Source organism: Mus pahari, chromosome 4, assembly GCF_900095145.1.
Source record: "Mus pahari chromosome 4, PAHARI_EIJ_v1.1, whole genome shotgun sequence".
In the NCBI taxonomy this organism is placed as follows: Eukaryota; Metazoa; Chordata; class Mammalia; order Rodentia; family Muridae; genus Mus; species Mus pahari.
The window spans coordinates 88,374,031-88,390,668 of NC_034593.1; positions in this window are offsets into that span (position 1 = coordinate 88,374,031).

Here is a 16,638-nt window from a genome sequence, read left to right on the forward strand (position 1 = left end):
ACAGATCCTGCCCAAGTTATTTTAAAACCGCCTTTTCATTATTGTTTAAATTAATCCAGAAATGGAAATGGATGAAATAGCTGCTGTAGAAAAGCACTGAGAAAGGAACCTGTGAAGCTAAAATTAATCACAGAAACATCATTTGTTAATGATTTATCAGCTCTCATGCAAGCTGGAAAGAGATTGAGAATAGATAATTGAGGGTTATGATGAGGTGGCGTGGCACATGGTATGGATAACTTTGGTTATGATGAGGTGGCCTGGCACATGATATGGATAACTTTGGCTATGATGAGGTGGCCTGGCACTTGGTATGCCTCTAGTTGTAAATCAATGGCATGTCTGCCTCAGCCTCGTCACCAATGGCAAGCCACTCTGGGAGGAAGAACACAGTCCGTGATAGGGGTCCCAAGCCTGTGTTTACTGGGTGTGAAACAACAAGGCCTGGGACAGGTGCTATGGTTACCAGTCTCCCGTGTTCCCAGGAATCACTGGGTAGCGCTGGGAGTTGGGACTGCGGGACAGTCTTCAGATTGGTGCTTCCCTCAGGGCACTTGCATACCAGGCAGGAAGGGGAAGGCAGAATCTGGTTTGGTTCGGAGTGCAGATAGTAAGGAGGAGCTGGAAGAGATCTAGGTGATGCTTTTAAGGACCAAGGCCTCTGCAGTCCTTGATGAAGGAGATGGTCCCTGCTTGTCCAAACTGCTTTATTTGATAGCAGATGTAAACATATGCACCTTACTCTAGGTGAACCAGGTTTCTTTTGCAGGAAGGAATGCCTGGGAAGAGAAGCTCCTTGGATAAACACTCAGGGCCTATGTACATTCCTCTTAGCATGGAGAGCTCCAGGTTTTTATGCTATGTGACTGAGTGTCGGGGCCCTTTCAGTGGGGTTGTCATGGTTACATGTTCTAGAGCAGATGGTTTGACAGGGAGCTGGCTTCATGCCTGCCGTTCTCAGTTCTGAGATTCCCTGGAGTTTGGGCCTGCTCAACCTTATCTGGTCTTCTGTCTGGTGGCACAGGCCGCTTGCCCCACATGGCAACTGGGAGGAAGTTAGGAATGAACAGGAAGTTGTGGACTGAGCGGAAGGAGGAAGCCACGGTGAGCATCCTAGCTTGCACTGGGCTATTTTAACTCACTGGAGGGAGTTGGGAGTGTACCAGAATAGATGGCTCAGGACGAGCACATCTTGGCTTTGCTTCCTTACTCTCGGAGGCCAACATGAATGTTCTATCTGCGGCATGATCTTGCCCTCTTGCATTTGGGAGATCAGAGGCAAAAGCCACAACTTCATTTTATTGCCAGTACTCATAAGCTTTTAATTTTCCTTTAACCATTTTTATGTGGGGATCAGGGATTCAAAAACTGTCACTCCTGCTTACCAGCATGACTTTTTTACAGTAACATTTTACAGGGTGGTACCACAGTATTTTCTGTTGCTTATTTCAGTGAAACCTTCCTTGGCTTTCCTGGTCATCAGAAGGAGTTTTGGTTGGAAGTAGCCTTGCTAGTTTTACAGAGCACCTTCCTGTCTCCTCAGTGTTCAGAAACTTACTAGTGTTCTCTGTAATTCTCTGGCTCTGTTCCATCCCCCCAAGAAAGGAAGGTTTTTTTTTTTTTTTTTTTTTTTTTTTTTTTGCCTTCCCTTCCTGGTATCTGCTTTGTCCTTATTCAGTTCCGTTTAGGTTTTTCTCTCAGCACTTGGTACTCAGTGTTCAGCCAGGTCTGGAATGAGGCCATGGCTCTTCCCACTGCCAGCTCCCACTTGCAAGAGTCATATACAGCTCTTCCCAATTTTATGCTCATGTTGATACCTGCAACTGACTCTGATGAGGGTGTTTATACCGTGAAACCAGTGAATGCTACCAATCAGGTTGTTAAAGTATAAACAGTACCTGGGTGATTGTGCTGTTCCAGCCCCAGGGTGTGGAACTTACACTTTACTAGCACTGGTGGTCAGCTTTCAGGCTCAGCTATTGCTCCTGTGTCAGCCTGCCAGCTCTCCCAAGGTTCTGGCAGATGGTTTAGGGGTTTTTCTGTGCTCAGAGCCTCCTCCAAACCCTCCTACCCTCTGCTTCCTTACTCTCGGAGGCCAACATGAATGTTCTATCTGCGGCATGATCTTGCCCTCTTGCATTTGAGAGATCAGAGGCAAAAGCCAGGACTTCATTTTATTGCCAGTACTCATGAGCTCTTGATTTTCCTTTAACCATTTTTTATGTGGGGATCAGGGATTCAAAAACTGTCACTCCTGCTTCTCAAGGAGCTGCGGACTAGGTGGTGTGTAAGGTTCCTCCTGGCTCCTCCTGCTGTGTGGGCAAACCATAGCAAACAATTCTGTGGAGCAGTAGATAGAGCTGGAGATGTCCATGGCCATGGCTGAGGTCTCCTCCTGTTACAGGAAAAGTCTTCCGCTAACTTCTATGGAAAGTGCTTCACTCAGTGAAGCTACTGGAGTCCCACAGGCTTCTTCTTACAACCTATTGAACCTTTGCCTGCGCTGTTCCATACCTCCAGTGTTCCCCTACCTTTCTGGTCACTGTTTAACTTATTGGATAGGAAAGCAATAATAATAAAAATGTAAAAACTTGTGTAAAACCTTGACCTTAAAGGGGGGGGGAGGCTACTTTTCTATAGCTACCTCTTGAAATAAAGAAGGTTCCAGAATTCATGGCCTCAGAACACTTCTCAAATGTCATGTCAGTTCTTTGTTTTGCAAACAAAACAATTTTCCACAGGCCTGGATTAAACAAAAAGAGTAAAGGTATCTTGGATATTATCATTTTGGAGAATATAATTTTAAAAAGGAATACAAACTTAAATTTTAAATAACTGCATTAGCCAGGGCTTTCTAGAAAAAAAACAAAGAATTGGGCATGTGTGTAGACATGTGTGTACATGTATATGATTTCTCGTAAGGTATTAGTTTACATGGTTATGGAAACTGATAAGTACCGAGATCAGAGAGTGGAAAACTGAAGACTCAAGCTCTAGTCCAAACTTCTGAGAACCAGGAGACTAAGACATGATTCCAGTCCAAAGGCTGGCAGGCTGAAGGAATTGCTGACTGTTCAGTATGAGGCCAGAACGAAGGCTGATACTCCAACCGTTCCCCAGGCAGGAGGCATCCCATCTTTCTGACTTATGGGAGGCTCGTTGTTTCTGTTTATTTGGGCTTTTAAATGATTAGATGAGCCCCCCCCCACCTTCAGCATTATTTAGTCTATTGATTTAAGTGTTAAACTTAGCTGGAAATAATCTCACAGACATATCCAGTAGTCTTACCAAATATCTGGGTGCTCAGTAGCCCCAACCAAGCTTATTCCTAAAATGAATCATTATAACTACTAACATTGATTGTATACTTGTCCAGTAGTTAGTACTTTTAAATGATCTCATCTAAGCCAGTTGAGCTAGCAGCCACTGGAGCAGAGAATTCCACTTACAGTGATCACTTCTAGAAAGAAGTCAAGGGAGAGAGAAGTAGAGACTGGTGAATTTTCTGCAAGTGTCCAGAATGGTGCCTCACACCCATTAATCTCAGCCCTTGGAAAACTGAGACAGGAGGATTATGAATTTGAAACCAGCAGAGGCTACATACTTTGTCCTCAAAGAAGCAAACAGAAGTTTATCTCATTTAACCTTCTTATGGATCAGGGAGGTGAAGGAAATCAGCCATGACCATGTATAGTAAATAGCACACATCCAAATCCATCATTTCTCCAGGCTTTTCCTGTTTTTCTCCCTTCCTTTCTCCATTTCTTCTTTTCCATTCTCTGTCTGGTTTTTCTTTCTCCCATCTAGGGCCACTGCCTGAAGAAACTGGCAGATTTTTTTTTTCTCAGACAAAAAGTAGCTCTTCATGCTGACATTTGTACAATCCGCACTGGGATTGAACCTGTTGACTGTATGGGGGAGGAGGTAGGAGTGTCTCTGACAGGCCTCACCTTAGCTCTACAGCGAGACAGGTGGTGGGTGGAGCTGGCACTGTTTGAAGAGCCACTGTGTAAATGTGAGAAAAGATGGAATTGGACTAGGGGCCAGTTCGAAAGTGGTTCCGTCTTGAGTTGATCTGTTCTAGATGTCCAGGGAAGTGGGGGCTGGGATGAATATTTCAGAAGGGTGAGGAACATGGGTGGCCTTGCAATGATAAGAGAAAGCACACTGTGAGCGACTTGGTGGTATGCAAACAAGTGAGGAACACATGGCTTTTAGATAGGATAGGAGCAGCCCTCCCTGCCCCCAAAGGAGAAATGGATGCCTGGGAAGTCACACATTTTCTACCTGTTCTAGGTGCCTTGAGCATCTGGCTTTGCTGGTAGTCTTTTCAACACTGGAACCTTATGAAGAAACTACCCGTACCGATGCACAAGAGGGCGTTGGTCGTGATTGTGACTGAGTTGTGGTGTCTTCTGTTTACTTATTTGCATCTTTTTAAAATTTTTATTCTCTCTGTCTCTCTTCCTCTTTCTCTCCCTCTCCTTCTCCCTACCCCCTCCCCCACTCTGTGTGTGTGTGTGTGTGTGTATGTGTGTGTGTACACAAAAGTACATGTTTAGTGGTCAGAGGACAACTTCCACTGAGTGGGTCATGGCCTGGAACTCAGGTCTTGAAGTTTGGTGGCAGGCACCTTTACTGACTAAGCCCTATCTCAAAGACCCTTTATTTCCATTTTTTTCTGAGATGAGTTTCATCCTTAAGAAAAGAAAAATAAAGGAAAACTCTTTGGGAACAAATTTACACTTGCTGGCCAGAGTCTTTATTAAGCCAGGCATTTACTAATAGTTTGCAGATACTAGAATTTTCACAGGAGTGGAAGTCCAAAGTCCTGGACCAGCACTGACCAGAATGTACATGTGAGCAAGGCCTGCGAACTCTGTCCAAAGGCTTACATGTTGACTTTTCCTCTAGATCTGTGACCCTGAAACCAAACACAGCCTGATTTCAAAGAGAGACAAAAAGCTACATTCAAGTTTACAAGCGTTCTCTACACAAGTCTTATGTTACCTTGATTCAACTTACTTCCAGTTATTATTTTCTTGCTGTTGTTTAAATTTTCTTACAGATTAATGCTGATGTAGAACCAACAGCACACTTTCTGAAGTATTTGATCCCCTGTGTGTTTCCTGTGCCTCACACCATGTGATCTTGGTTGCTTTTAGTTTCTTCTCAGTTCTGTTTCCTTCACAGATCCTTGAGAACCTGAGCATGTATTTGTTGTTCGCTGCTTGCGTTTGTGTGTTTGGGGGAGAGTTCTGGAGCTGAGCTGGGGGCCCTGTGTGTGCTGATCAAGTGTCCAACTGTCTTAGTCAGGGTTCCTATTCCTGCACAAATATCATGACCAAGAAGCAAGTTGGGAAAGAAAGGGTTTATTCAGCTTACACTTCCACACTGCTGTTCATCACCAAAGGAAGTCAGGACTGGAACTCAACAGGTCAGGAAGCAGGAGCTGATGCAGAGGCCATGGAGGGATGTTACTTACTGAATTGCTTCCCTTGGTTTGCTCAGCTTGCTTTCTTATAGAACCCAAGGCTACCAGCCCAGAGATGGCACCACCCACAATGGGCCCTCCCCGCCTTGATCACTAATTGAGAAAATGCCTTACAGCTGGATCTCATGGAAGCACTTCCCCAACTGAAGCTCCTTTCTCTGTGATAACTCCAGCTGTGTCAAGTTGACACACAAAACCAGCCAGTACACCAACCAAGGAGCTATTTTCTCTGTCTTGCCTCTTCTCTCTGAGAGGGGTTCTCAGTGAGATGCCCAGGTAGGCTTTGAACTTCCTATGTAGCACAAAAAGGTTTGGAACTTCCCACTCTCCTACCTCAGCCTTATTACTTCAATGTCTGGTTGGTCCCAATGTTGACGTTGTGTGATACAGTTACCTCAAATTTTGTGTCTGATTTTTTTCATACTAATGCATCACATTAAAGCTTTTTCTTAAAAAAATTGTTTAGTTTGTTTAGTATAGTGTGTGTGTGTGTGTGTGTGTGGTGTAGCATGTGTGTATGGTGCTGGTGTGGTGTATGTTTGTGGTATGATGTGTTCGTGTGTGTGTGTGTGTGTGTGTGTGTGTGTGTGTGTATGTTTGGTGCAGTAGGTGTATGGTGTTGGTGTGGTGTATGCGTGTGGTATGGCATGTTCATGTGTGTGTATGTATGGTGTAGTATCTGTATGGTGTTGGTGTGGTGTGTGTGTGTGTGTGTGTGTGTGTGTGTACACTTGCAATCCACAGCTCTAGGGTGAACGTCAGGACAACTTGTGGGAGAAGGGTCTTTTTTTCCTAGAATTGAACTCATAGGCTTGAGCTTAAACACCCTCACCTCCTGAGCCATCTTGCCAGCCCCTAGATGAGTCATCTTTAGCAAACAGTGTAGTTTTGGTTGCTCTGTATTTCCTTTTCCAGCCCCCTGCCCCCCACCATTGTAAGAGTCTAGTATTATTAAAGGGCTGACAACCTGACATGAGTCTCAGGGTACCTCTCTACCAAACCGGGAAAGAACCTTCCTTATGTAAAATACTTGGTGTGAACTTGGGGAGTAAACTATCTTGATTTTATTTTTTTCTTTTGTGAGGTTACCTTTGTCTTAGTTACTGTTCTATTGCTGTGAAGAGACACCATGACCAAGGCAGCTTATAGAAGAAGGCATTTACTGGGGTGAATGGGGGGGCTTGCTTATAGTTTCAGAGGGATGGTCCATGGTGGGGAGTGAGGTCTCAGGCAGACAGGCACAGCACTGGAGCGGGAGTTGAAGGCGTATGTCTTACTGGCAAGATGGAGGCAGAGAATTAGGCTGGACCTAGAGTGGGCTTTTGAAACCTCGAAGCCCATCCCCACTTCCAATAATTTTCATATGTCTCCTAAACTCAGTCTACCAACTGAGAACCAAACATTCAAATATATGTGCCCATGGGGGTCATTCTCATCTAGACCACCTCAGGGGCTCTACTTAGCCATTTTGTACCCTTAACCCCCTGACTTGGCCTTAGTCCTACTGCCAGGGTTCCAGCGGTCCTTAGGCTGTGCCCTATCACGGGCTGTGGTGATCCCTCTGGCTTGTCTACTGGCTTGCCTTGTGATCCTGTCTCCATCTCCCATGTGCTGGGATTACAGGCTTGTGCCAACAACCCCTCTTTTTTTTTTTTTATTTTAAACTGGACTCTTCATACACTCCTAGGATTTTGTCTCTTACTTCCTAGGTTCCTACCCCACAGCAGCTCAGAAAACCAAGAATCTGGAAGCTAAAAGAAGTGAAAGGAAAGCCAGGTTCTGTCTTTTGAGCCAAAGGAAAGTTAAATGAGATACTGGTGTCATATCGTTTAGAGTTCCTGGTTTCACCTGGATTTCCTTTACATTTATCCTGGTCTATCCACCCAAGAATCATTTTATTTAAAAATCTTAACTGGGCGTGGTGGTGCATACCTTTAATCTCAGCACTCGGGAGGCAGAGGCAGGCGGATTTCTGAGTTCGAGGCCAGTCTGGTCTACAGAGTGAGTTCCAGGACAGCCAGGACTATACAGAGAAACCCTGTCTTGAAAAACCAATAAATAAATAAATAAATAAATAAATAAATAAATAATAAAAATCTTAAACCTTAAACTCCTTCAAGCTCTGTAGTAAGGACTCTCCTTGGGCCTCTTTATCACCTCCACTTCCACCAACATATTGGGTCTCAGTTCATTTTTGTACGCTAAACCCATCTACGGGACTGCAAGCAGACACCCACCTTAAACCAGATACTACTTCAACTCTTCGTCCCATTCCAAAGGGCAGCTCTTGGTGTGTTGCCCTTCAGCTGACTCTACTTACAGGTAGAAGCTCGAATTCCTATTTAAAGACAACCCCTTTCTAGTTGAACTGTAGCTTGCTCCATCTAGACCAGTCCAGCACACCCCCAGACTAACATAAATAACATCCTCTCGGTATGTGAATACAGACAGACACCAGCCCCTGACTCTAGGATCACCAACTGACCGGTTGGCACAGGATGAAGAGGGAGAGAGGATTGCCATTAACCCCCGGGATGCTCTAATTTTAGGAGGAAGTTGCCAGAGTGGAAGTTAATACCCATATACCCCTTGGTTCCTAACTCCCTCTAACCCATGTTCTGTGAAATAACTCACAGAGGCTGCCCCAGTAGTGGGGATAAGCCATACCCTATAGCTTATCTAGATCTTTCAATAAACTGCTAAAGCTCTGAGACCTCTCACCTCTAGTGTCTATAAATATAAGGACTTGCCCAGTTCTTTGGGTTGATGTTCGATCTCTACCCCAGATTCCCTTGCTTTAGGTAGCTGGAATTATTATTAAAGGACTGATCTCCTCAAAAATAAAACTTCATTAGTTCTTTCAACATCCCTCTTATGGGGCTACTCATTATTCAGATATTATTGATATTTACACATTTATTTTTCTAGCATCTTAGCCTTTGCCTGTTGGTTTTTGGGGCTGGGGAGGGATGAGGTTAAGGCAAGGTGTCGCTGATGCTGTCCTTGCCTTGTGATCCTGTCTCCATCTCCCATGTGCTGGGATTATAGGCTTGTGCCAACACACCCTGCCTGTTAGCCTTTCTTTCAAAGTTCCCCAATTCCTGATAATAATTTTGATTGTGTTCATGTTGTAATGTTCCTCAGATAGTGGAGTTATACCAATACTATGTCTGCATGCTCAGGATTTCTTTTCAGTTTCATAATATGTGCAAGTAAGCTTACTTGCACATATTGTGGCCATTCTAAATTCTTGCTTGCACCAGTCTGCCTCACACATCTGCTAGGCACGTTGCTATTTTAATGGGTGAGCTTGGTTTTCCAGGGGTACTGCCTGCTGTGTCTGGTGCTCTGTGTGAGGAGCACTAATGGCCGCTTGGGCAGTGCCTTTCAGGGTATGTTTAAGGTGACAAGTCAAGGCTGAGCTCACCACGGAGAGCCACAGACCCTTTACAAGCCCATCTGCCATTCCTGCCTGCTGACTTTCGGAGCCACCTCTGACTGGGGGTTCCCACAATGCTCCTGGGAAGCAGAGCCCTAGGAGAAAATACTGTGAGGCCAGCCTTAGGGAGTAGAAATGGAGGTCTTTGAGAGGGACTGTCAGGCTACGGTTGGTCTGTCTGGAGCTCTTCTCACCGGCTGAGTTTTGACAGTTTTGACAAGATTTCTCTTGTCTCCCCCAGCTGATCTCCCCCTAAACTCCAGCCCCAGCTCCACTAATGTGCCCAGCCCTCCCCTTACCCTGCAGACCCCTCGAGGACTTCTGCTGGATTTTTCAAGTACACACTGTTAACATTCATGCTTTCCCTTTCTCTCTAGTACTTTCTAGGTTGCTGTGAGAGGAAGCAGCCAATAGCCGATGGCAGTTTTCTGTATAGCCAGGCAGAAAAGTTTTGACATGATCACATACAGTGCAAATATAAGTTATTATAACAAACAGGACAAATATTGTGATCATTATCTATCAAGAGAATTCCAAGAATGCAAAGAGAGAAGCAAGAAGGCAATCAAGGCTAGATGAATGTGTTGTGACATTTTGCTTGCTAATAACATAAAGTGACTGCGAGAACAGATTTTTTTTCCCTTTTCAGCCCATTTAAGGTTTGCAAAGATGGAGGCTCGGCAATAGAAGCCAGAGGAAGGATGTTATAAAGCGCCCGGTTTGTTCCATGAGAATCCTGGACAACTGTGTCACTTCTATTCAGGTTTCCCTCCCATACAAATACTGAGCCTTTCCTACGTGTGACTCCATAGCACATTGTCCTTTCTGTCCTCTAGAGGATGCAGACCACAGGTGAGGGGAGGCACCCAAAAGTGGACACGCACTTCGAAAACTCCAAGAGCGGATTGCTTTTCTTCTGTTTGCTTTCTCAGACTCCCTGCCCTTTCCCCTACTTTCCTTGGGAACTCTGACCTACTTAGATAGAAATCTAAACACACTCCCCACACTCCTCTCACCAAGCTCCAGAGGCTGGGGAATCAAAGGTCTGCCTTTCATTCCTGGCAACCACAAAAGACAAGGTCTGGCACACACACAAGAGATAGGAGGAAACAACAGAGTCAGAAACATAGCCCGCCCGCCTCCCACAGCAGAAGCCGTGCAGGGAAACAAAGGCCTTCACAAGCCCTAGACTCCGAGGTGTGGTTTTACCCACTCCCAGCCACAGTCCCTCATCACATGCCTACAAGCTAGGCCACTTCATCTGTCAAGTCCCAATGTCAGCATCTCCCACGTGAGGCTGAGAGTCCCATCAGCCTCTGGACTCTTTGTAGGATGGCTGGCATCTGAATTGACAGCGCACGAACATGTCTGAGTATCAAGACCCTCTAAGGTCTAGACTTGCCATAGGAATACCATGCTACCTCCAGCCCCTTTTCTTGGTTCCTGTAATTCCGAGAGCCTTTCCCTTTGGTCCTGTGGGAAGTACCACCTGCATTGTAGGACGCTGGTTTGATTCACTAGTCCTGGCCTCGCTGAGTAAGTGTGTTTCATGGTCTGCGTTGGAAGGATTACGACTGCCTGCTGAAGGAGAAACGCTGGCCTTGTGTGAGCTAAAGGGGCTCATCTAGAAACCCGAGATTCTTATTTATAACCTTGCTCCTGAACCAACCCCAGTGGCAGGATTACCTAAAACACAAACACTGTTTGTGCAAGACTTCATCTTTGATAATCAATTTCTCTTTTAATGTTTGTCTAACATGTAACAGATTTCCTTCATGGGTCTTATACCCTGCACACGAGGTCAAACCGGAGGATCCAAATCCCAAAGAAAAGTGAAAGTGTCTTTATAAAGTAGTGAGAGTCTCTTTAAAAAGACATAAAAGAAGAAGAGAACGCACACAGGGAGTGAGGGAGAGGCTTTGGGACAGGGAGAATGGAGGAGGGTCGAGATTCTATGCTTCTGGGAATACCCAGGAAAACCCGCTGCTTTGAATAATTAACATGAGGTAATATTGTAATAAAAAATAAGAATCAAGTGTGGGCTTAAGAATGAGGAGATGGCTCTGCAGTAAGAGCTCTTGCTACATAAGCATGAAGATCTGAGTTCAAAACCCAGCACCCTTGTAAAAAAAAAAAAAAAAGAAAAAGAAAAGAAAAAGAAAAGCATTCCTCTAACCCTGCTGTTGGGGAGCAAAGAGAGCAGGATTGGTGGAGCTCTCCAGATTCAGTGAGAAACCCTGTCTCAAGGGACTACAGTGGTCCCTGTTAGATTAGGACACTGGACATCTTCCTCTGGCTTCCACATGCATACTCAGAGGCACACACACCTGCACACGCATACCACATGCACATTACACACACTCTGACACACCAAAAACGTGGTTTCCTTTAAGTATTGGGAAATAGATCTTTTTAGGACATGATTGTGATCCATCCTTTTAACATTCTGGGCAACTGGTAAACAAACCGTTTACTCAATAGAACTTGAGTACAATTTCCCGACTCCACAAGGTTCCTTTCAGTGTAGAAAATTACCACCTGATGGGGTCTTGCTGTGATTCCCCTCCCCTGGTTTTTATTTAATACACTTCTGTACATTTTAATAATTTCACAGGACCAACCTAATATGATCATATGAGAATGATGGGTATGTCTCAAATAACTTGTACTAAGGAAGTATGGTCACCCCAGACAGGACACTACTGACAAACAAAATTCCACTCAAGTCTAGCTTGGTAAACCAATAGGTTTGATGACATTATCTACAGGCACAGGAGTAATTCAGAGGTGGCCACATCACCAAAAGGCCCACTCCAGCATGAGTGACAGTAACAAAAGCCGCATCCTAAAGCTTGAGTAGCAATAACGACCCATTGTAGGAAAATGCTTTGATTAAGAGAACAAACTCTCTGGGCTGGTTCGAGACCTAGCATTCCAGCTGCATGGGTCAATCCTGGCCAAGGAACCACCTCTCAGGATGAAGAGACCACCCCTAGGAAAGTGGGCCCACCTCGAACTTTGTCGAAGAGATTGGTAAAATAATTACTCCTTTAATGAAGTGATGGATTCTTCCTTTCCAGAATTCCTAGCCTGTAGCTCAGTGGCTTGCAGAGCTGAGCCAACTGGTTTGGTAATGTTACCTTCTCTTCTGATGTGCTCAGAAAAGTGGCCGTTCTCCTCCTCATCCTGACTCTTCCCTAAGCATGCTTTCCCCAACACCTCAGGCTTCACTCTTTCTTTAACACCTGCTTGAAGCCATGTGGGTGACTTCCATGTGCCCTAACCTCAAGTGGCATGCCACCCCCCTTCCTTTCCTCATTCTCCTTCTCTGGGCTGCTGAGATTTACAGCTTGCCTGCCCTGGTGTGTTTTTTCATTTAAACTCTAACTGACCTTGTGTTAGGGTTTCCATTGCTGCGCTGAAACAACAGGGCCAAAGCAACTTGTGAAGGAGAGGGTTTATTTCCTGAAGACAACAGTCATTGAGGGAAGTCATGGCAGGAACTCAGAGAGGAACCTAGAAGCAGGAACCGGAGGAGAAGCCATGGAGGAAAACTGTGTTTTCGTTTGCCCCCTTGTGGCTTACTCAGTCTGCTTTCTTACAGCAGTCTGGACCCACTGCCCAGTAGTGGCAATGGCCACAGTGAGCTGGGCCCTTCCAATATCAATATACTGGGAGCATTTACTCAGTTGAGGTTCTCTCATCCAAAATGATTCTTGATCGTGTCAAGTTGACCTAAAACTACCCAGCACAGCCCTCAAGCTTCCATTTGAGTAAATCTAAGAGGCCCAAGAGGGGCCTGGATTTCCCTGCCACAACCTGGCACCTGCTCTTTTGGAGAGAAAAGGCATTTTCTCTTCACAGTAGGTTTCTCTACTCTATTTTTTGGGGGGGGGGTCGAGACAGGGTTTCTCTGTATAGCTCTGGCTGTCTGGAACTCACTTTGTAGACCAGGCTGGCCTCAAACTCAGAAATCTGCCTGCCTCTGCTTCCCGAGTGCTGGGATTAAAGGCATGCGCCACCACGCCCGGCTAGGTTTCTCTATTCTTAAAGCCTGGAGACCTTTATGGGTCTTGTAAATTTCTGAACTTTCTGAGCCTTGTGAGTTTTATCAGCTTCCTATGTCTTTAAACCTCCCAAACCTCCTTCCAGGAGGAAGTGTTTTTGGTTATGGGGAAATAGTTATACACATGGCTATTATGTAGAAAGCCAGATTCCTGTATTCAAAGCTCACCACAGGAACTATCTCCATACTCCCTCCAAAACTTAAATATTGTTTTTATTTGTCAATGCAGAAAAAAATGAAATACCCACTTTCACCTTTATTCCAGAGTCAACTATGAGTGAGTTACTAGGGCCCAGAAATGCAGGTTTAGGATGCCTCAAAAACTGTTCCAATGTCATAACAGTTTTTTCTATTTTCTTTTCTTTTTATCTTGTGTAAAAGTTTTGTGCCTGCATGTATGTGTGTGCAGTAGATGAGAGCCTTGTGTACACAGAGGTCAGAAGAGGATATCAGATCTGGAACTAGAATTATGAATGTCTCATGTGGGTGCTAGAAATTAAACTTGGGTCCTCTGTAAGAGCAATAAGTGCTTTTAACCATTGAGCACCTCTCCAGCAGAAATGAAGGAAGAAAGGCGGTGAGAAGGGGAGGGGGAGGGAGGGGAAGAGAGGAGAGGAGGGGAGGATGGAGGATGGAGGAAAGAACAAACATTTCCTATAGAAAAGAATAAATTAAATGAAAAATTGAGGCACTTTAAATTGATAGAAACATCAGGTAAGTTGGTTAGCACAGGCTTCAGGTGCTATTTGCTGATATTCCTTACTCTCCTTTCACTGTCTCTGACTGTGTCTGTCGGTCTGTCTCTGCCTCTCTGTGTGCACACACTTGCACATGCCACAGTGCTCGTGTGGAGGTCAGAGGGCAGCCTCGGGGGTCAGTCCTCACTTTCCACCTTGTTTGAGGCAGGGTCTGCCCTGATGTTGAGTGCTGCATGTACCAGGCTGGCTTGCTGGCAAGCTTCCGGAGACGCTCCTGTGTCTTCCCTCTCCTCCCGGTGAGGATGTGCTGGGATTACAGACGCTTGCATCCCTGTTCCAGCTCTTCTGTAGGTTCTGGCGATGATCCACTGAGGTGTCTCCCCAGCCCCTTCTCAGCTTTTGAAGTTTTTAATAGCCCTATAGATACTAGATATTAGAACAGATATAGAACTGGGCAATAAATGGTTTTCTTTTTCTTTCTTTCTTTCTTTCTTTCTTTCTTTCTTTCTTTCTTTCTTTCTTTCTTTCTTTCTTTTTTTCTTTTCTTTTTTTTTGGTTTTTCGAGACAGGGTTTCTCTGTGTAGCCCTGGCTGTCCTGGAACTCACTCTGTAGACCAAGCTGTTCTCGAACTCAGAAATCATCTGCCTCTGCCTCCCAAGTGCTGGGATTAAAGGCATGCACCACCATGCCCGGGCAATAAATGGTTTTCAAGGCAACTAAACATGGCCTGAGATAATTTTTGCATTGGTCTTGGTTGTTTTGTTTTGTTTTGTTTTGTTTTTTGAGACAGGGTTTCTCTGTGCAGTCCTTGCTGTCCTGGAACTCACTCTGTAGACCAGGCTGACCTTAAACTCAGAGATCTGCCTGCCTTTGCCACCCAAGTGCTGGGATTAAAGATGTGTACCACCACTGCCCAGAAGCCTGAGATAATTTGACCTACAGCACTTTTTTTATGGTTTTAGAGCTTTATTGTAGAAAACACAGAGAGAGAAAAGGTAGAGAAGTAGAGGCCAGCCATGGCCACGTGGAGAGAGGGGAGAAGAGGGGGGAAGAAGGAGGGCAAAGAGAGAGAGAGAGAGAGAGAGAGAGAGAGAGAGAGAGAGAGAGAGAAGGAGCAACCTACAGGATTTTAACTCTCTATAACCACAAAGTTCATTCGTTTGGACTTGTGGAATCTTTTTACTTTGGTCTTATTTTTTGTAAGTATATATTAATTATGCAAAGTGAATCTCATTACATTTTATACAAATATGTCGTATTTTCATTAAATTTACCATCCTGTCCTTCTGTTACTTGCTCTCCTCATCCTCATGACCCAGTGGGTTTCTTCTTTAGGGTTGCTTACTCTACCACTAAAGAAACCGTATTTCCAGCCGGTTGTGGTGGTGCATGCCTTTTATCCTAGAACTTGAGGCAGAGACAGGCGGATTTCTGAGTTCGAGGCCAGCCTGGTCTACAAAGTGAGTTCCAGGACAGCCAGGGCTATCCTGGAGAAACACAGAGAAACAGTGTCTCAAAACAACAACAACAACAACAAAAAACCCCAAAAGCAAAAACAAAAAAAAGAAAGAAACCGTATTTCCTTACCCCACCAATCATTATCTGCATGGAGGGATAAGGCCCATACACCTCCCCTCTTCCATATAAACTTTGTACAAATAACCCCCCCTTGTGTGAGTTCAAGAGTGCAAAGGTCAAGTTATGTCTGGAATCAGGACTTTCCATCCTGTTTTTTTGTTTTTTGTTGGTTTTTGTTGTTGTTGTTTTTTAAATCTTACAGTCTTCCTGCCCCTCCCCCACCATATCCCTGCGCTGTAGAGGGAGTAATATAGATGGCCCTTTGTGGTTGAGATTCAACAATCACTTATCCTTAGCCCTTAGGGTAGTTACAGGTCCCTGCAGTTCCTGCCCAATGCAAAAAGAAGCTTCTATGACCAGCATTAATCTATGGGCGTATGAGTAGTAATTTAGAACAGTTCTGTAAAACAAAAAAACAAAACAAAACAAAGCAAAGGATGACCTTCAGAATTTTGAGCGCAGGTACAGACAGGCAGCTCCCTTCTAGACAGGAGTCTAGCTCTCCCGTAGGACAACCTCACCTTTTCAGGCTCACTTTGAAAACACCACCTGCACCAGCCCCCTGCGTCCCTGCAAGCTTCTAACTCCTTATACACACTTTGCCGTTCATTAGCTCAGATCTGCTGAACTTTTGACTGTGGCTAAACCCAGCTTTCAATCCACTGCATTCTGTTTGGTTTTTGTTTGTCTCAAGACAGGGTTTGCCTGTGTAGAACTGCCTGTCCTGGAACTCCCTTTGTAGACAAAACTGGCTGGCCTTGAACTCAGATCCACTTGCTTCTGCTGGCCTGAGCCCCACCACCTAGCTATCCACTCTATTCTTGCATCTGGGCTGAACGTTTGGCTTTAGAGTTACAGACATGCATCTCAGGTGTGGAAGGAGAGAGAGGCAGGGTCAGGAGGGAGCTGGCAGATTACCATGCAGGATGAAGTTTAGTAGGGGAGACAGTCACAGGACCAAGGGCGTGGTTAGGTGAGGTAGAACAGAGACAACAGGATGGTGCCTTAAGGAGAGAGAACTGGCTTAGTGTATAAGCATAGAAGAGGTTGATTAAAGTCAAAGGGATAATTGCCTCGGACAGCAGGGAGGGAAGGAGGGGAGCTGGGAGAGGGAGGGAGAGGGAGAGGGAGAGGGAGAGGGAGAGGGAGAGAGCGACAGAGCCACAAGGCAAACCCAGTTCTGAGCAAGCATGGCAGTTGTTTGTTGAAGGGGTAAATATAAGGAAGAACATTGGTTTATAAATGCAGGAGGTAGAACTGAAATGCTTAGGCCTCTGTAGCCTGATATGAAATAGAGAGAGAGAGGGAGAGAGAGAGAAAGAGAGAGAGAGAGAGAGAGAGAGAGAGAGAGAGAGAGAGAGA